This window comes from Podarcis muralis, chromosome 18 (genome assembly GCF_964188315.1).
Source record: "Podarcis muralis chromosome 18, rPodMur119.hap1.1, whole genome shotgun sequence".
NCBI classification, from domain to species: Eukaryota; Metazoa; Chordata; class Lepidosauria; order Squamata; family Lacertidae; genus Podarcis; species Podarcis muralis.
In genome coordinates this window covers 11,417,454-11,433,970 of record NC_135672.1, presented here as the reverse complement: position 1 = coordinate 11,433,970, position 16,517 = coordinate 11,417,454, and the positions used below count along the sequence as shown (strand labels likewise).

At 46.9% G+C, this 16,517-nt stretch overlaps 1 protein-coding gene across 2 annotated transcripts in view; it reads right to left on the bottom strand.

Annotated features, from left to right (window-relative positions):
- The window catches only part of ARID3A (AT-rich interaction domain 3A), a 60,294-nt gene extending 50,835 nt beyond the window's left edge, over positions 1-9,459 (bottom strand). The window contains exon 1 of one of the 2 annotated variants that reach the window (XM_028713375.2): positions 8,996-9,459. The gene's annotated coding sequence lies outside the window, so the exon portion shown is untranslated. The remainder of the gene's footprint in view (positions 1-8,995) is intronic. The other variant, XM_028713376.2, reaches the window with a different exon arrangement.
- Between the last annotated feature and the right edge of the window lie 7,058 nt (positions 9,460-16,517).

The following is a 16,517-nucleotide window of genomic DNA, read 5'->3' as shown; positions in this document are numbered from 1 at the left end:
GCAGACAGGTCGCCAAAACGGCAACCCGAAATCTCCATGTGGTCACAACTGGACCCACGCCAGTCATAAAACGCCAGTCGCTTCTCAGCTTCTGCGTAAAACAGGTTTCAAGAGGCAACAGCCATTAAGCAACCGGTCCAGCTGGTGAGTCCAGATTCAAGTTGCCGGATCTCAAGGAATGCTTTTTTTAACCTGCACTCTCTCCTAATATCTATCCCAGAGGGCAGCTGGCAAACCAAACACAGACACATAATTCTGCTCTGGGGTCCCCTGGAAACCCGTTGCTACTCGCCATAGGCGACCAAACCAAGGGACCATATTTTCAAATATCCTGGATGGTTTCCTCTTTGGAAAGAGGAAAGTCTCAGGGACAGTCTCCAGCAACCTCGTTTTTTTTGAGATGATGTTCCTCACCAGGAAGAGGAAAGGTGTGTGTTTTTAAAGATATCTTATATAGGTACAAGGGACGCGGGTGGCGCTGTGGGTTAAAGCACAGAGCCTAGGACTTGCCGATCAGAAGGTTGGCGGTTCGAATCCCCGCGATGATTGGGTGAGCTCCCGTTGCTCGGTCCCTGCTCCTGCCAACCTACCAGTTCGAAAGCACACCAGTGCAAGTAGATAAATAGGTAAGTAGATAAATAGGTCCCTTATTTCCAAAATCTGTAAGCTGATAGCTATGGTCATGACCTCCCCTTACCCGGCTTTCCCCCGAAACCGAAAACAAAACGGTCTTTTCACCGAAAACAAAACGGTCTTTTCACGTGAGGAAGAGAGTCATTAGAGGCACAGAGAGATAAAAAATATGTCGCCAGGACAGCCGCTCTCTTCGTGAAACAGATTCAGGAACTGTCCGCCACAGGGTTATAGAAGGGCATTCGGCAAATTAAAAGGGGAAGGGAGAATCTTTTTCTCAGCGGCCACTCGCTGGCCATCGCTAGCTGGGCTCTCAAAGGATTAAAAACCCAAATTATAAACCTGAAGGCGAGACACTCAGCCCTGGGGAAAAAATACCTATTTCCAGCTAGGTTTGAGCATTCCCAGACACACGACGGCCCCGTCTCACTCGATTTCTGAGCGCATTGACAAAGCGCATCTTATGGCACACCCTATAATAAGAGAGTTACTCAGAGGAGGACCCATTGAATTTAATGGGCACCTGCGTTAGCCGAGGCCATTTTGACGGGTCTCACAGCATTGGATACCTATGTTCATATATATATATATATATATATATATATATATATATATATATATATATATACACACACACACACACACACACACACATACACACACACACACACGGGTGGTGCTGTGGGTTAAATCACAGAGCCTAGGGCTTGCCGATCAGAAGGTCGGCGGTTCAAATCCCCGCAATGACGGGGTGAGTTCCCGTTGTTCGGTCCCTGCTCCTGCCCACCTAGCAGTTCGAAAGCACGTCAAAGTTAAAGTAGATAAATAGGTACCACTCCGGCGGGAAGGGAAACGGCGTTTCCGTGCGCTGCTCTGGTTCGCCAGAAGCGGCTTAGTCATGATGGCCACATGAGCCGGAAAAACTGTCTGAGGATAAACGCTGGCTCCCTCGGCCAGTAAAGCGAGATGAGCGCCGCAACCCCAGAGTCGTCTGAGACTGGACCTAATGGTCAGAGGTCCATATATATATATAGATGGATAGATGGATGGATGGATGGATAGATAGATAGATGATAGATGATAGATGGATGGATAGATAGATGGATAGATAGATAGATAGATAGATGGATAGATAGATGATAGATGATAGATGATAGATGATAGATGATAGATGATAGATAGATAGTTATACAGATATATAGATATATATATGCAGCCTGTAGATTTTCAGAACAGATAAAAGCATTGGGTAGACTCTGCCAAGTGAATCGGCTATGAATACGAACCAGTTTTGATCCCGCGCGCAAGAAAAAACATGGCCACACACCTCCTCCTCTCTCGCACAACTGCCACGGAAGGCGACCACGAACCTTTCTGATGTCAGAGGGCGCTGCGGCCAATCGGAAGCTGCCCCGCCTCTCCATTGACCGCAGCCAACAGCTTTCATTGACGGAGCCTCGCGAAGGCGCTTCGAGCTTTCCGCCCTTCTTAACTCGTATCAGGGAAGGTTAGCGACGCCTCTGGAAAAAATACCCAGCAGCTGGGAACTGAGATCGGGAAGAGTCGCTTCCCAGTGGCTGAACTTCCAGTGTCAGGGGCAGTCTACCTTCCCAAATATCAGCTGCTGGCAATCCCACCCAACCCAAGGCAGTTGTGGCAATTGCACTTGCAGGCTAGGATCCCCAGACACACGGCCCAGGCTTGCGCCTTGGGGAGATCACTTTGGGGCTGCTCACACAGCGCTTTGGCTTCACCCCCGGAGGCGAACTCCATTGTCTCTAGAGACAGACGGGTGCCAAAAATAGTAAATGATGATGATGATACAGTGGTACCTCGGGACGCTGGTGGCGCCGTGGGTTAAACCACAGAGCCTAGGACTTGCCGATCAGAAGGTCGGCGGTTCGAATCCCCGCAATGACGGGGTGAGCTCCCATTGCTCAGTCCCTGCTCCTGCCAACCTAGCAGTTCGAAAGCACGTCAAAGTGCAAGTAGATCAATAGGTACCACTCCGGTGGGAAGGTAAACAGCATTTCCGTGCGCTGCTCTGGTTCTCCAGAAGCGGCTTAGTCCTGCTGGCCACACGACCCGGAAGCTGAACGCCGACTCCTTCGGCCAGTAAAGCGAGATGAGCGCCGCAACCCCAGAGTCGGCCACGACTGGACCTAATGGTCAATAGGTACAGTCATACCTCGGGTTACAGACGCTTCAGGTTACAGACTCCTCTAACCCAGAAATAGAACCTCAGGTTAAGAACTTTGCTTCAAGATGAGAATAGAAATCGCGTGGCAGCAACGGGAGGCCCCATTAGCTAAAGTGGTACCTCAGGTTAAGAAAAGTTTCAGGTTAAGAACGGACCTCCAGAACGAATTAAGTTCTTAACCCGAGGTACCACTGTAATAATAATGCACTTGTGCATAACCCCTGCCTTTTGCTTCTCTTACATCGGCTCGGCCCTAGAAACCGGCTGATTATGCAATTAACTACAGTGACACCTCGGGTTAAGTACTTAATTCGTTCCGGAGGTCGGTTCTTAACCTGAAACTGTTTTTAACCTGAAGCACCACTTTAGCTAATGGGGCCTCCTGCTGCCGCCGTGCAATTTCTGTTCTCATCCTGAAGCAAAGTTCTTAACCCGAGGTACTATTTCTGGGTTAGTCGGAGTCTGTAACCTGAAGCGTATGTAACCCAGGTACCACTGTATCTGACTTTTAGAAGGCATCTGAAGGCAGTCCTGCTTAGGGAAGTTTTTAATGTTTGATGCTTTATTGCGTTTTTAATATTCTGTTGGGAGCCACCCAGAGCGGCTGGGGAAAACCAGCCAGATGGGCGGGGTATAAATAATAAAAGTATTCTTAGTATTACAGAAAATCTGCAGATTTCGCACCCCGTAGGTCCCCTCGAATCTTCTGTACCTGGAACCCCCCAGCTGCTGAGTTCAGAAAGGAGGAGGAGGAAGGGAAGGAGAGAATTTGAAGAATGGTTGAGTTGGCTCAGTAGGAACCTAAACCACCCCGCGTGCTAAAGACATTAATTCTTTAATGATCTTGTAGGAGGCAGAGCTGACAGACAAAGGGGAACTCACAGAAGCCCCTTGCTAGCTTACAAAAAAAGAAAAAACCCTACAGGCGTTTCCGCTTTTCCAGCAGAGTCCAGATGTTAAGCCCCAACAGTGCGAAATAAGTTATAAGACATCTGGGAAGACTGTGGTCTGCAAGAGACCATCTCTCTCTCCCAGCTTTCAACTAAAGCTAAATAAAAATCGGTTCAACGGGCACAGGATTCTCCCGATTCAGAAACAAATCGCTTTTGAGATCTTCCGAGCAAATCCCGTTGACGGACCCCTAAAAAAACACGTCACTTTGAGATCGGGGTTCGTAAATGGAATTCAGGCCGGAAAACAGGACGGGAGAGATGCGCTAAGATCGGCACATGTCTCAAACTGTCCGCACAAAGCCAAGCCAGCCTTCTCCTGCTCCATTCATCGGCCCAAACCTCCAGGTTGGCGGCCTTGCCCCTGCCTCCAGTGGCAGGCAGTTCCACAGTTTAACTCCGCAAAGAAACCCTTCCTGAATCTTTATCAGCTTTATCGGGCGGCCACAAATTCTGGTGTTAGGAGAGAGGCAGGAAAACTCTTCTCTGTCCTCTTTCTCTACGCCGGTATTTTAAAGTGCAAAGAGGGCCCCTTGTAGAAAACAACTGTATCTCCTGCACTACAAGGGGGCTGGACTAGATAGCTCTGTGGGTCCCTTCCAATTTGGTCCCTTCCATATTTGGTGCCGGCCACCCCACAGTGGCGGCGAACATAAGGAGGGTTGCACATCTTTGGCGATCCCTCGTAGCCGAGTAAGATTGTCTTCCACAAACACGGTTTTAACAATGAGTCCGTAAGTGACTGTGGAGGCCAATTCTGGATCCCCACGTCCTTCCACAGTGGGGACATTGGTTTCTGGGCAGGAGTTGATCCCGGTGAGGATTTGCCAAGCGTGCCTTCCTCTTAGCACGTTTCTCCCTTGCGTCCTGAGTTCGAGTGTCTTCAAAGCCCAGGACACCTTTGGTCAAGGCTGTTCTCCAACTGGAGCGCTCACAGGCCAGTGTTTCCCAGTTGTCAGTGTTTATACTACTTTTTTTAGATTTGCCTTGAGAGAATCTTTAAACCTCCTTTGTTGACCACCAGCATTACGCTTTCCATTTTTAAGTTTGGAATAGAGTAGTCGCTTTGGAATACGATCACACAACATGACCAGTCCAGCAAAGATGATGTTGAAGAATCATCGCTTCGACACTGGTGATCTTTGCATCTTCCAGTACACTGATATTAGTTCGCCTGTCTTCCCAAGTGATGTGTAACATTTTTCGGAGACACCGTTGATGGAATCTTTCGAGGAGTTGGAGATGGCGTTTATAAGTGGTCCGTGTTTCACAAGCATACAGTAAGGTTGGCAGCACAATAGCTTTGTAAACAAGCATTTTGGTTTCCCTGCCTAAGATAAAACAGGCAGCCATGCGCTTCCATGCGCAGAGTGCATTCTCTGGACAGAGGAGATGTTTTCACTGTCGAAATGGCGGGTCTCCCCTGCCGATTCTGCACCGACTTGTGGGACCAACTCAGTTTTAAGAGTCAGTTAAGAGGAGACGATTGCACGCAGGGAGGAAGATTTTACTTCCTGGCTCGGACGGAAGTGTACCATTCGAGAGCTGCATGGCGCACAGAAAGTCCCTGTAAGTGGTTTGTTTAATTTTAGCTTCGGCCACGAGCCGGTTTAAGAAACGGGCCCAGAGACGGGAGTTTGCTTCCCTGCTCAGGTCCACATGCAAATGTCTCTAACTGACACTTCAAGGTCTTTTCTCTGCAAACATCCATCTGTCCAATTGTTGGATTAGACGGGCGACGATGTGAGAATTTGCAGAGCGGGGAGGGGGGGTGTTGCGCGACCTTGCGGGTGACTTTTTAATATATTTCCCCGGACCTCTAATAACGTTGTAAATCATTGCCTAACTGAGATTCCCCCAGGAAAGAAAGAAAAAGAACACACACCCAGGGGCAGTTTCAACATTCCCTCACACCTTTGCGTGACCAATAAACCCAGGACCGGAGAGGTGGGGCTCCGCAAACTAGTTAGAGGGTCACCTTTAAACTCCGTCACCGAAGCAAGCAACTAAGAGTCGCCCCTATGGAGAAATACGAAAAGGATAATTGGGGTTGGACGAAGTCCCATTCGCCACTTTTAAAAATGTGCATTTCATCTGTCTTAATACAGTGGTACCTCTGGTTAAGTACTTAATTCGTTCCGGAGGTCCGTACTTAACCTGAAACTGCTCTTAACCTGAAGCACCACTTTAGCTAATGGGGCCTCCCGCTGCTGCCGCGCCGCCGGAGCACGATTTCTGTTCTCATCCTGAAGCAAAGTTCTTAAGCTGAAGCACTATTTCTGGGTTGGCGGAGTCTGTAACCTGAAGCGTATGTAACCTGAAGCGTATGTAACCCGAGGTACCACTGTATGTAGATAAGAGACTGCACTCCCCATGGCCACAGAGATATCTACTAGTTGGCAGTGGGGGACTCTGTTTATTCTACACTGTGGCGAGCCACACAACACACACACACACACAAATTATCTCAAAGTTTCCTGCCTCAGAAGGGCATCGGAAGAGTCTAGCTCAGGGGTCAGCAAACTTTTTCAGCAGGGGGCCGGTCCACTGTCCCTCAGACCTTGTGGGGGGGCGGACTATATTTGGGGGAGGTGAACGAATTCCTATGCCCCACAAATAACCCAGAGACGCATTTGAAATAAAAGCACACATTCTACTCACGTAAAAACACCAGGCAGGACCCACAAATAACCTGGAGATGCATTTGAAATAAAAGGACACATTCTACTCATGTAAAAACACGCTGGTTCCCGGACCGTCCGCGGGCCGGATTTAGAAGGCGATTGGGCCGGATCCGGCCCCTGGGCCTTAGTTTGCCGGCCCATGGTGTAGCTGTTGGACCCCCAATTCCAGCATTTTGCTCTCAAATGGCGAAAACCCCGTGACCGATTTCTAGCAGCTGACAGTCAGAGGCATTTATTGCCGCGGACAGAGGAATGAGAACAGAAGTCACCATTAATAGCTTTATCCTGCACGGTTGGTGTATGGAACCCATTTAGAGTGGCCAGAATCGTTGTTTAAGTCTCTGCAACACCAACACACACACACACACATACACACGACAACAGCCAATTGACTCCTTGGCTGGAACACTTTTAACTCCAAAAACTCCTCACCCCAACAAATAGGTGATAATCAAATGGGAAGGAGAGGTTCCCTGCTGCCTCTCTGAATGATTCACAGAGCCAAAGGACCTCCTCACCCCCAATAAATAGGTGAGGATAATTAAATGGGAAGGAGAGGGTCTCTGTCGCCCCTCTGAATGATTCAAAGAGCCAAAGGACCTCCTAACTCCCAAGAAATAGGTGAGGATAATTAAACGGGAAGGAGAGGGTCTCTGTCGCCCCTCTGAATGATTCACAGAGCCAAAGGACCTCCTCACCCCCAAGAAATAGGTGAGGATAATTAAACGGGAAGGAGAGGGTCTCTGTCGCCCCTCTGAATGATTCACAGAGCCAAAGGACCTCCTCACCCCCAAGAAATAGGTGAGGATAATTAAACGGGAAGGAGAGGGTCTCTGTCGCCCCTCTGAATGATTCACAGAGCCAAAGGACCTCCTCACCCCCAAGAAATAGGTAAGGATAATCAAACGGGAAGGGGAGGGTCCCTGTCGCCCCTCTGAATGATTCACAGAGCCAAAGGACGTGGCTCCTAGCCTTTGTGGGCAAGCCGACCTCCCCAGCTCAAGACACAGCCGCTCCTCGCCTCCTCCAAGAAGGAATCGTCTCCTTCCAAGGAGGAGTCGCCCCCCTGAGAACAGAGACTCACGCAGGAGAACGCCCCAACTTTTTACATATTAAAAAAATAAATAAAACCACTGCTTTTGGGATCTGCCCGCTTCTCTGTTATTTAAAAAAACGAGGGTGCCCAAATAGTGCTAACCGCCGACTTCCTGTCTTGGCAAGTTTAGGCCGGGTGTCCTTTGAGGAAACTTTTCAACTCTAGGATATTCTAGGTGATAAAGATCATTTCAGAGAAGAAAAGAGAGGGAGCGGCTGATCGGTTTTGAAAATAAAGAGTTGGTTAAAGCTGAGAAGGTTGTGGTGGTTTGTGTTGTTTTAAAAATAAAGAGAGTCATGCTCTTATCAGAGAGGGGTGTGTGAATCAGCCACCGAGGCCTTTAGAATAATCCAGTATGTACATTTAATTTCCCCCTCACCCAAGAGTTTAAAATAGCTTGTGTGTGGAGGGAGAGAGGCCACTACGTATAAAAAAAAACAACATTAACAGAGGAAGGATACAAACCTGTACATATATATATATATATAATTTGCACGTATGCAAACCTTTTGCAAATAGATCTTTTAAAAAAGCACACATAGCAAGCCGCACATTTTCTGCAAATTATCCCCCATGGCCATTGCAAAGCTAATAATAGTAATAGCAGCATATTGGGCCTAAACTCTGCATAGGAAAGGAAACTGTCTAAAATAATTGTGCCCAGAAGGGGGTGGGGTGGACAGGAGAGGTTTAGGAGTGTGTGTGTGTGTGTGTGACGCCTCCCTTCCCCCAGCTTAATCACATCAGATAAATTTGATGTGAAATGTGCTTTTCTTAAAACCAAAAAGCCAGCCACAGGGACAGTCTTAAGGAACAATATTTGGGGGGGCGTAGCTCCATTAGAGCTTCCACACTCAAAGTCCCTTCCAAGCAAAGCTACACTTTCATTTTTTTAAAATATATATATATATACAAACCAATACAGTATTAATTAAAATATCGCATGATCTTGGCCGATCTTTTAATGCACGCTCGCCTCCCGTTTCTCAGACCCCCTTTAGTAAAAGCCTAACTTCGGCGGGTCTACTCTTGTGTAGGGTTCAGCTCCGCGATCACTGCGCGCTTGCAACTTAAGCTTGGCAAAAATGTATCCAGAGCCACGCACGCACACACACGTTTTGGGCTTCGTTTAGGAAGTTATTAGCCAACAAGCTAAGAAACATTTTAACTTGGGTAAATAAACATCCGAACCCATTGCGAGAAAGTATCGTTTTTTTGGAAAAAAATACAAATAGATAAATGTTGGCACGACTTGGCCAAACACGCGCCCGCGCGTATTTACGCACGGCGCCCTACAACTCAGCTTTGGAGGCGGAGGAGGGGGCTGGGGGGGAGAGGGGGAAAAACACACACACACACACACACACACACACACACACACACACTTCGCAAATTCTTATTTAGCAAGTTGCAAAAGAAAATAGGGTCTTACCCTGCAAAGGCGGCGGCTGGAGCAGCTTCATTTTTCTCCCTTTCTCTTTTCCTTCCAAAGGCTAAAATAATAAAATTACGCACGCCCTCCGCCCAAGCAAGTGATCCAAGAAAAGGGAGGGGGGGGAAAACCACCTTTCCAAGAGACCGGTCCTTATTGATCCGTCGCCGTTTGCCCTTGCCCTGCGCGCCCGCGCAAGCTGCGCCTCCCTTGTTTTATTTCAGCGCAGCCAGCTTCTTTTATCGCGCTCCCATCTGCAAGTTTCCTTTTACAAGCGAGGAGGCCATGGTGGCTGCGGCTGCGGCGGCTGGCTGGCTCCTTCTTGCCACCACCTCCTCCTCCTCTGGGTCGCTGGGTGCCTAAGGCGTGCTCAGCTCAGGGGAGACAAATCATAGGATGACAAAATAGCAATCAGATGCAAATTCCTAACCTCTGAATCAGGGCCCGGACACCGGAGAGGGGTTGGGATCCGGGGAATCGAGGGGACGTCGCGCAATTCCGCTCCTCGCCGAAGGAGCGTGTGCGCGAGAGAGGGAAAGGGTTTTGTGGAAATCCGAAGGCTGTCTATTTTTCTCTTACTTTTTTTTTAATTAATTTTGTTGTTACTAGTATAAACGTGGGGAATCCGTGGAAGGGAAACTGGGTCGATCTCAGGAAAAAATCTTTAAGCTAATTGATCGACGTATATAAGTTAAAAGTTGATATATAAATTGAACTAATTGCTATAACAAATCAAGGTTAAAAATTTTGGGATAAGAACTTGTTGGATAAACATTTGGACATGGAATACAAGAAGGGGAGGTGAAGTTCTGGAAAGAAGGTATTGAAAATGTGGAATACAATGAATGTTTGTTTGTTTTTCTTTTTTCTTTTTATTTTCTGTATTATTCGAAATTCTAATAAATATTATTCAAAAAGAGAGAGAGAGAGAGAGAGGGAAAGGGTTTTGCAACTTCATTTCCAGCGCACAAGGTTTTAGTCCTCAAGGTGAAGCTTCTTTTGGGCGGCGGGAATGCGCTTAAAAATAGCAAACGCGCGCAGACCGAGAGCTACAGGTCCCAGCACCCTTGGCACGCTGAGGCTTCCAGAGCCCCAGAGAAACTGCAGTTCCCGGCGCCCTTAACAAACTGCGGTTCTCGGAACACTTAAACTACAATTCCCAGAGCCCCGGAGAAACTGCAGTTCCCGACGCCTGTAACAAAACGCAGTTCTCAGAATGCTTAAACTACAGTTCCCAGCTCCCTTGGCACGCTGCGGCTTCCAGAGCCCCAGAGAAACTGCGGTTCCCGACGCCCTTAACAAACGGCAGTTCTCAGGACCCTTAAACTACAGTTCCCAGAGCCCTGAAGAAACTGCAGTTCCTGGCGCCCTTAACAAACGGCAGTTCTCAGGACCCTTAAACTACAGTTCCCAGAGCCCTGAAGAAACTGCAGTTCCTGGCGCCCTTAACAAACGGCAGTTCTCAGGACCCTTAAACTACAGTTCCCAGAGCCCTGAAGAAACTGCAGTTCCTGGCGCCCTTAACAAACGGCAGTTCTCAGGACCCTTAAACTACAGTTCCCAGAGCCCTGACGGAACTGCAGTTCCTGGCGCCCTTAACAAACGGCAGTTCTCAGGACCCTTAAACTACAGTTCCCAGAGCCCAGAAGAAACTGCAGTTCCTGGTGCCCTTAACAAACGGCAGTTCTCAGGACCCTTAAACTACAGTTCCCAGAGCCCTGACGGAACTTCAGTTCCTAGCACCTTTAACAATCTACAGTTCCCAGCTCTCTTGACATGCCCTGGTTTCCAGAACCCTTAACCACAGTCCTCAGCGCCCTGAAGCAGCGCCCAGCACCCTTAAACTACAGTTTCCAGTATCCTTGGTTGGGGGCGCCTTAAATGTGCGGTGCGGCTAGCGGCGTGGCAAAGCCAGGCTCACATAGATCCCAAATTAAGGGCAGCTTTAAGCAGGAAGGTGGAGAGGCAGTGCGGCCTGGTGGTTAGACTGCCAGACTGGGACCTGGGTTCAAATCCCCCGCTGGGCTATGAAGCGCAACGGTTGACTTCTGGGTCACTGCTCTGCTTGCAGCCAGCAGGGCCAATGGTTAGGGGTGATTATTCATCCATAGTTGTATTCATTCAGCTTGTTTTTATTATTGCTTGTTAGCCGCTCTGAGTCCGGCCTTGGCTGGGGAGGGCGGGGTATAAATAAAAATTATTATTATTATTATTATTATTATTATTATTGAAACCTTCAGTCCCAGTCCAGTGCTCTAACCACTAAACCACACTGCCGCCGCCCCCCCCCCATTGGAGTCCAAAAACAGCCATATCCTCTAACTCTCTGAGATTGCCAACTGTCCCCTTTCTCTCCCTTGTGCAAAATAAAAAAAAGGGGGGGAGACCATGAAAAAATGTGACATTTTTGGTTCTTTGCAGACACTCCCTAGAAGTCCTGGCAAAGTCAGTTCCGCTTCTCTCTCTCTCTCTCTCTCTCTCTCTCTCTCTCTCTCTCTCTCTCTCTCTCTCCATTTAAAGGAGCCGCATCCCTTTTTCCACCCAACTTCCGCCCCCTCCCGCAGCTTCAAAATTTCCATTAATACCTAACTAACCAACCCCATAATTGGAATTGCATTAGGTTTGTTTTTATATCGTGAAAATAGAACGGGAGGAAAAGTGAATTGTGCAAAGGAAAGGAATAGGATAGGCTGGAAAAGTTCAAAGGAAACAAAGATTATTATTTGGGTTCTTTAAAACAAAAACAAAAAAAAGTGCCCCCACCCCTTGGATTTCAGAACAAATATGTCTTTTTTTTAAAAAAAACACCCAAACATTATAATGCAAGGAACAATGCAGGGAAATCCTACTCAGAGTAAGCTTATTGGAATGAATGGACCTGAATTAGTTGTGTCCTTTGACTTCCTGGATAATTCCTAGTTAGGGGGAGGGATTGGTTTGTTTCTGTTCTTGTTTTTATTAAGTATTTTGTGGTGTTGTTGTTATTCCACAAATCCCACATCAAAATCCGATACGTAAGTTTTTCCCCTTTTGTATTATCCGCTTCCCATCCCATTTCCTAGAATTTTCTTTTCTTTTCCACCCTTAACTGCAACTTCCCTCTTTTATATCATGATTCTAATGCTCTATGGGAATTAATAGAGGTGGAAACCCAGCTGGATGGGCGGGGTATAAATAAGAAATTAATAATAATAATAATAATTATTATTATTATTATTATTATTATTATTATTATTATTATTATTTGTGTTTTTATCTTGTATGAAAGATAAAACTCCGGCCAACCTAGCAGTTCAAAAGCACATCAGAGTGCAAGTAGATAAATAGGTACCACTCCGGCGGAAAGGTAAACGGCGTTTCCGTGCGCTGCTCTGGTTTGCCAGAAGCGGCTTAGTCCTGCTGGTCACATGACCCGGAAGCTGTACGCCGGCTCCATCTGCCAGTAAAGCGAGATGAGCGCCGCAACCCCAGAGTCGTTCGTGACCACATAACACCGTTCCTGAAAGACCTACATTGGCTCCCAGGACGTTTCTGAGCACAATTCAAAGTGTTGGTGCTGACCAAGAAAGCACTAAATGGCCCAGTATCCCTGGAGGAGCCTCTCCACCCCCATCATCCAGCCCGGACACTGAGGTCCAGCTCTGAGGGCCTTCTGGCGGTTCCCTCCCTGCGAGAAGCAAAGCTACAGGGAACCAGGCAGAGGGCCTTCTCGGTGGTGGCGCCCGCCCTGTGGAATGCCCTCCCATCAGATGTCAAAGAGATAAACAACTACCAGACTTTTAGAAGGCATCTGAAGGCAGCCTTGTTTAGGGAAGCTTTTAATGTTTGGTGCTTTACTGTATTTTAATATTTTGTTGGAAGCCGCCCAGAGTGGCTGGGGAACCCCAGCCAGATGGGCGGGGTATAAATAGTAAATTTATTGTTGTTGTTGTTGTGGTTGTTGTTGTTTTCCAAGGAGCTCATTACATGCAACCTGTCCGCTTAGTTTATCCTCACAGCAACCCAGTGAGGTATGCCTGGCCTGAAAAGATTGTTGCACAGACACACACCTTGGTTTCATGGCAGATTGGAGATTTGAACCCAGATCTTATCATCAGACATTTAACAACTGGTGCCAAACCCATGTTGTGCCAAGAGAGAGCCCTTCAGGGCTTATAGAAATCCTACCGACAGGAAGGGAAGTTGGCACAGGAAAGGGAATGAAGGGATATATATAAAAAAAAGCATTAAGTAAACCAGAAATACCGGTTTCTTTCTTTCTTCTTTCGCAGTAAAAAAACGATAACAACCGCCCAAAGCTCTGCAAAACTCCATTGCAAAGTACTTTAGATTTTTAAAGGCCCTTTTGATTAATCTAGCCAGGCATGTGTAACAAGACAAGAATCCAATATCTCTACTCAGACCAGGTCTCTCCACAGTTTTAAGTTTAGGAAATAAGTTCTTAATTCAGCAACTTCTCTTTCCAGTCTATTTCTGAAGTTCTTTTGTAATAAGACAGCTGCTTTGAGATCCCTGTATCGAATGTCCTGAGCCACAGGGATGTCCAAAGTCCGTTTCGGGGGTCTAATCCGGCCCGCTGGTCAGTTTAATGCAGCCCCCATGGCAGTTGTTTATCTCGTGAGGTAAGGTAAAGGTGATGTATGGAAGTGAGAGCTGGACCATAAAGAAGGCTGATCCCTGAAGAATTGATGCTTTTGAATTCTGGTGCTGGAGGAGACTCTGGAGAGTCCCATGGACTGCAAGAAGATCAAACCTCTCCATTTGGAAGGAAATCAGCCCTGAGTGTTCACTGGAAGGACAGATCCTGAAACTGAGGCTCCAAGGCTTTGGCCACCTCATGAGAAGAGAAGACTCCCTGGAAAAGACCCTGATGTTGGGAAAGATGGAGGGCACAAGGAGAAGGGGACGACGGAGGATGAGATGGTGGGACAGTGTTCTCCAAGTGACCAGCATGAGTTTGACCAAACTGCGGGAGGCAGTGGAAGACAGGAGGGCCTGGCGTGCTCTGGTCCAGGGGGTCATGAGGTGGCCAAAGTCTTGGAGCCTCAGCTTCAGGATCTGTCCTTCCCGTGAGCACTCAGGGCTGATTTCCTTCAGAATGGAGAGGTTGGATCTTCTTGCAGTCCATGGGACTCTCCAGAGTCTCCTCCAGCACCAGAATTCAAAAGCATCCCTTCTTTGGCGATCAGCCTTCTTGATGGTCCAGCTCTCACTTCCATACATCACTACTGGGAAAACCAGAGCTTGAACTATACGGACCTTTGTTGGCAAGGTGATGGTCTCTGCTTTAATGAGGTAGCAACCCTCAACGCCTACAGGACAAATATCGGGTCCATTCTCTCACTTCTGACCCTTCTTGATTCCCTCCTATCGGGGGGTTGGACTAGATGACCCATGAGGTCCCTTCCAATTCTCCAATTCTCTCGTCTACAATTCTGACAGGTTATACCAATAATACCAACTGCATTTTCGCAGTTGACGTATTTTATTTTATTTTAAGGAAAGGTGTGGGGGTTTGCTTTTGGCTATTTGGAGATTTTTGTTTGGAAATCCTGACATCCAGTGGATGATGATTGCATGACAGCTGAAGTTACACTCGCACCGTAACACTTCAATGCCACATGGTACCTTTGCCTGTTTCCCCCAAAGGATTCTGGGAGTTGTAGTTTGTTAGCAGAGGTGCTGAAAGCCCCTTTGGAGATCCTTATTCTCCACCCAGACCAACCCTTCTGTTTCGAGAAGCAATGGAGTGCACATCCGGGGGTGAAATCAAACATTTTCAGCAGGTGCTGAAAATAAAACAAAGGGGGGAAAATAGATAGCTTAGGCCTGGAAGTTTGACATTTGTAACATATCTCAGGCCCGTAAATTAAGGTTACCAGACGTCCCCGTTGCCTGGGGACAGTCCCCGGATTTACAAATCTTTTTTTTTATTTAATGATATTTATTAAAAGTTTAATAGTTACAGAAAAAAGAAAAAAGAGACAATAAAAAGTTACAATACATCAAAAATAAAAATAAAAACAAAAAACAATACAGCAAAACAATAAGAAAACAAAAACACTTAAAAACGCATCCAATATTTCCGTATCTTTACTTTTCATTTACTTGTTTCATCGACCTCCTCACACCTCCCTTTTTTGTATTCTAGTTCAATTAGCTATTTCAGCAAATCCTTTCCATCTTTCTCAATTTTTGTTCTATAATTTATCTTAGCACAATCTAACCTTAAGTTTCCCACTTTGGCCCATTAACAATCTATTTTTACTTAATTCTTTTTAACATTTCTGCTAATGCCATATAACTTCATTCCAGCATTCTTCTAACATTCATTAATTTTGCAATATTTCTGTAAATATACTTTAATTTTTTTCCAATCTTCTTCCACCAACTCTTCTTCCTGGTCTCGGATTCTGCCAGTCATTTCCGCCAATCAGTCTCCGGATTTACAAATCAGCCCCCTGAGAAAATCCATCCATTCCGACCAAAGTTGAAAAGTATCCCCAGATTCACTGGGGAGAAAATCTGGTAACCTTGCTGTAAATTTGCATTTATTATCTTAGGCCCTTTATTTTAGAGTAGAGTATATAGATTTTAGGGACGCGGGTGGCGCTGTGGGTTAAACCACAGAGCCTAGGACTTGCCGATCAGAAGGTTGGCAGTTCGAATCCCCGCAATGACGGGGTGAGCTCCCGTTGCTCGGTCCCTGCTCCTACCAACCTAGCAGTTCGAAAGCACGTCAAAGTGCAAGTAGATAAATAGGTACCACTCCGGCGGGAAGGTAAACAGCGTTTCCGTGCACTGCTCTGGTTCGCCAGAAGCGGCTTAGTCCTAATAAAGCGAGATGAGCGCCGCAACCCCAGAGTCGGTCACGACTGGACCTAATGGTCAGGGGTCCCTTTACCTTTACATAGATTTTAATTGTAGATGGTTAGGTGTGATTTTGTAAACATGGGATATAAATCTGTAAAAGCAATCAGTCAATACAATTTTATATTTTAGAAAGAAAATATGTGTGTCATTAAAATAAATAAACGAATAAAGCATTGTGTTCATGCCTGATGTGAAGGGGCAGCCAGTTCCAAAGTTGTAACTATTGTGCAAATTTTGTTTTTTGTTGGTATAAATAAGGAAGCGTTCGTTTTTGCAATCGGCATTGATCCCAATACAGTGTATCGTTGTTGCTGCACACAAAGCACAGCGCTAAGGCTTTAGGCCAGGCACCCCAACCTGCGGCCCTCCAGATGTTTTGGGACTACAACTCCCATGATCCCTAGCTAACAGGACCAGTGGTCAGGGATGATGGGAGTTGTAGTCCAAAACATCTGGAGGGCCGAGTTTGGGGGTGCCTGCTCCAGATGTCTTGGGACTACAACTCCCATGATCCCTAGGTAATAGTAACAGTGGTCAAGGATGATGGGAATTGTAGTCCAAAACATCTGGAGGGCCGAGTTTGGTGTGCCTGCTCCAGATGTTTTGGGACTACAACTCCCATCATCCCTAGCTAACAGGACCAGTGGTC